General features: G+C 52.4%; 1 long non-coding RNA gene across 2 annotated transcripts; it reads right to left on the bottom strand.

The window, feature by feature from the left end:
- Positions 1–1,031: 1,031 nt before the first annotated feature.
- On the bottom strand, positions 1,032–3,779 carry LOC145516504 (uncharacterized). 2 transcript variants are annotated; one of them, XR_014061432.1, is made up of 3 exons: positions 3,736–3,779; positions 2,977–3,097; positions 1,032–2,658 (listed from the first exon to the last, which is right to left on the bottom strand). It is a non-coding gene; the product is annotated as an uncharacterized LOC145516504 (long non-coding RNA). The 2 variants fall into 2 exon arrangements; XR_014061431.1 differs by having other exon boundaries at positions 3,699–3,757.
- Positions 3,780–4,178: the final 399 nt, after the last annotated feature.

Genomic DNA, 4,178 nt, shown 5'->3' with positions numbered 1-4,178 from the left:
ACTGCTGACACAGCACAGAGGGAGCTTGTTTCACGGCTGCCACATACCAGGCACCACACTGCCTGAACAGTGGGCCCTACTGCACACCAGGCACCACACAGCCCGAACAGAGGGCCCTACTGCACACCAGGAACCACACTGCCTGAACAGTGGGCCCTATTGCAGGTGTTGGCACAGAATTAAAAACAGCATCACGAAAACCCAAGAGTGCTAGTATCTCATCCGCACCGTGGACTCGAAGGGACAAGTGAAAGCAACAGAAAACTCCACGTGTGCTGAGGAGATGGGGCAACCAAAACATGCATGCTGCTGTTGGAAATGCAGAACAATGGGGCCACCAGGAGTGCGTTATAGAAGTATTATCACTGCCGCCCATCCAGCTCAGGGTCTGCCCAGGAGAAGTGGAAGCCTTGCTGTGTGGATGCTCGTAGCAGCATTGTCCGTGAGAGCCCCGAAGGAGAAAGGATGCCCAGAGTGGATGAGCCTGCTGTGGTCTGTCCACACCTGGTTGTGAGACACACCTGGGTGGTGGGAAGGAAAGGGCACTGATGCACGTGGTGCCATGCAGGGTCTTAGAAACAACTTGCTAAGTGAGAAAAGACACAAAAGACTCACAGGACAAGACCATGTATATAAAAATCTAGGAATGCAAACTATAGTGCAGAAAGCAGATTAGTGCTCCATGGGGCCAGGTTTCGGGGGTCAACGACAGTGGGCAGGAGGAAGTGTTTGAGCGGATGGAAACATTCTGTATGGCAGTGGTGGTGGTGGCAAACAAAATGCAATTATGAACATTCATGCAACTGTGGGCTTTCCAGGAGGTGCAAATGGTAAAGAACCCACTTGCCAACACAGGAGATACAAGACATGCAGATTTGATCCCTGGGTGGGGAAGATCATCTGGAGGAGCCCACGGCAACCCAGTCCAGTACTGTTGCCTGGAGAATCCCACGGACAGAGGAGCCTGGTGGGGTACAGTCCATGGGGTCGCAAAGAGTAGGACATGATTGAAGAGACTTAGTATGCACATGCACGCTTGCAACTGTATTTAATTAACACCCAAATAATGACAACACGATGTAATCTGGCATGACTAAAGTAAGCTAAAAAAAAAAAGTAAGTAAAACTGGAAAAGAAGTCTCAGAGGCAAAGCAATCTGTGTTGTCACACGATAGAAATGCTGCTTCTACAGCAGCTAATTTGATTAGAAACCCCTCCAAGTTCATGGTTTCCAACACCCCAGGATCCTGACAACATCTGTGGCAGGCCCCCGGGAACATCCGCCCAGGATACCACCATTGCCTGCCCAGAGCTCAGCTGTTCACGCACTGTTCATCCTTGCCCCTGGGCGCAGGGACCAGGCGGTGGGAAGGGTGACCAGCCGGAGTAGAAGCAGTCCCTCCAGTTTTCCCGCAGGAATGGACAGTGGGGATTCAGCCAGGAGACGGGGCTTGAGCACGTGTCTGGAGCTCAGATGAGAACCCCTGGATAGAAGCGCCTACAGCAAGAACCCCTGGGGATCCAACCCCCCCGGACCTGATGCTCCTGCAACTGGCGACCCTCCAGGAAAGCTGTACCATCACCTGGCTGACACCCTGCCCAGGGGGACTCCTGGAGGCCAGAAGAGATGGGTGGACAGTGGCCCCTCTCTAACCAGGCAAAGGGTCTCCCCAGTGGCAACCACGTGGGTCAAAGAGAGGGCCCCTCCAGGCACTGAGGCCTCTCTGGAATCCATTTGGCTCTTCCTCTTTATAAACAAACTGACTCAGTGGAAAAGACTCTGATGCTGGGGAAGATTGAAGGCGGAAGAAGGGGACGACAGAGGATGAGATGGTTGGATGGTACCACTGACTCGATAGACATGAGTCTACGTAAGCTCCGGGAGCTGGTGATGGACAGGGAGGCCTGGAGTGCTGCAGTCCATGGGATTGCAAGGAGTTGGACATGACTGAGTGACCGAACTGAACACTTGTCATATTAGAGTGAAAAAGAGGTGCAAGGTCATGACCTCTAAAGGCATTCAAAAGGTCTGTGTTGTGTGAAGGCCTCATTGTTTTGCATTCCTGGCCCATCTGATTGCAGACAGCTGCTACTTCCCCAGCAGCACTAGTATCTCTAAGTCCATACAGGCCACGGGGGCCCAGCGCGGATGGAGCTTCCAAGTACCAAGCACGAAGGGGCGCCTCCCTCCTCTGCACCCCCTCCTCACACTGAGGAGGTGATCTGTCCTCCTCAGCTTCTCAGTAGCTCCTGAGATCCCGTTCCCAGCACAGGGCTGGTCTGAAGCTTCAGAGGCTGCTGGGTACCCCAGCCTTGACTCAGGTGAGAGGTGACTGTGCTTACTCACTCTTTCTGCTCCCCTCTGCAGGACTGGGGTTCTCCCCTTTCCTTCCTCTCATCTCGACTAAAATGACATCCTTGGTGGTCTGCTTCATCCTCTATCTCTTCTCTTGGTTTCCCGTCTTACTCACCCGCTTGCACGCCCAGTGCACTCAGAAGACAGAAAGTTCAGTTTCTTTCTTCTCTGTTCACCGTCCATCTCAGCACTCTACACAACTGCGTGCTTAGGAACGTCTCTTGATGCTGATGGCCGGGTCGGTGACAATGGTGCTTAGCTTCCTCCCGAGAGAAGTTCGTGGACTTTGAGGATTGGGCTTTCTGCAATCAAATTATGAAATGGAAAATCAAGCTCTTTATATTTTTGGTGAACTGCAAGGCTAGTAGTTTAATGAAGAGGAAGCTAATTAATGGTGAGCCAGACAAAGTTCTGCATTCCTCCTGCTAAATGTTCATCTCTGGTTCAGAAAAGTTCAATTCTGCCCAGATCACATTAGTTCTATGTTCCCCTAATTGCAAATCCTGAATAACAGTTCATTTATAAATTAGTGAGAAAACACAATATTCCAAAAAAGTGGTTTTACATTAACATTCAATTGGTAATAAAAGGAAGCTAACTTCACCCCTGTTGAAATTTACCCTTTGCCTGAAATATCCGTTTCTGATTATTGTATCATGCAGCCCTTTCCTGTGTGCATCAGGAAGTCTTCCTTTACAGCAGAGGACCAGTGGCTCGAGATGGGTTGGCTCCTTTTGGGGCCTGGATGAAAGCAGGGAGAAAGGCGAAACTGGAGAGCACATCTGAATTCCATACGACCTGCCTAACGACTGTCCTAGTTCCGGGGGTGATAACATCAGGGAACCTCTGAGCAGGGGTTTGAGCCACGTGCGATCTAGGGTACTGTTTGACCAGGAGCCAGGTCAGAGCTGGAGTTAAGTACAGGCTGGACCTTAGGGCAACAATCCAATCGCATGTTCTGAGTATGTCAGGTGAAAGTTGGGCCCAGGATCCCAAGTTTGTCCACCCATTCATCCTTCCTTCCATCCATTCAAATTCTTCCTTCCTCCCTTCCATCCATCCATCCATCCATCCATCCACCCACCACTCATCCCACAAATACAGGCTGCACACACTTCATGTGAAGCTTGCCCTGTCCAAGGCTTGGAGACACAGCCCAGCCGTGACTGAGAGAATCCATGACCTGTTGCCTCCCAAGACTCACATCCAGGGGAGAGACCCAGCCCCAGAGTGAAAGACCCTAGAAAGTTCTGGGATCCATTTGCTATGAACTGCAGGTGCCCAGGGCTCATGGAAGAACAGAGCAAGGCAGACCATGCACAGCCCTTGATTACAGGCCCACCTAAAATATGCCAGGAGGAAGCAGATGCCTTCATTACCTCTCACCCTTCCCCTTTCCTTGACCAGGGCTTCGGTCAGCTGTGCATCATGGATGATGGAACAATCCGGATTCTGACACCACAACCACTGCTCCCTGTGAGGCGCACCTCTCCTGCATGGCCTCAACCCATCACAACCGACCCCGAGGATTCCCCATCGCAACCGACCCCGAGGATTCCCCATCACAACCAACCCCGAGGATTCCCCATCGCAACCGACCCCGAGGATTCCCCATCGCAACCGACCCCGAGGATTCTGCCCTCAACCCTCCTGCAGCCACGTGCTCGCTCGTGGGGAGGGGGAGGGTGGGGTCCACGTGCCTGGCCACTGCAGGTGCCTGCCCCTGTACCCTGCTACCCCACAGGGAAGTTGGGGAAATAACCTGGGATGAGCCCTTGGGTTGAGGGTCACAGGGTGGGGGATGAAGCTGCAGCCCTGGAGT

The sequence above is a fragment of the Giraffa tippelskirchi genome, chromosome 8, assembly GCF_054371585.1.
Source record: "Giraffa tippelskirchi isolate mGirTip1 chromosome 8, T2T-mGirTip1v1.2.pri, whole genome shotgun sequence".
NCBI lineage: Eukaryota > Metazoa > Chordata > Mammalia > Artiodactyla > Giraffidae > Giraffa > Giraffa tippelskirchi.
The sequence above is the reverse complement of the archived record's forward strand: the minus strand, read 5'-3'. Positions and strand labels throughout refer to the sequence as shown.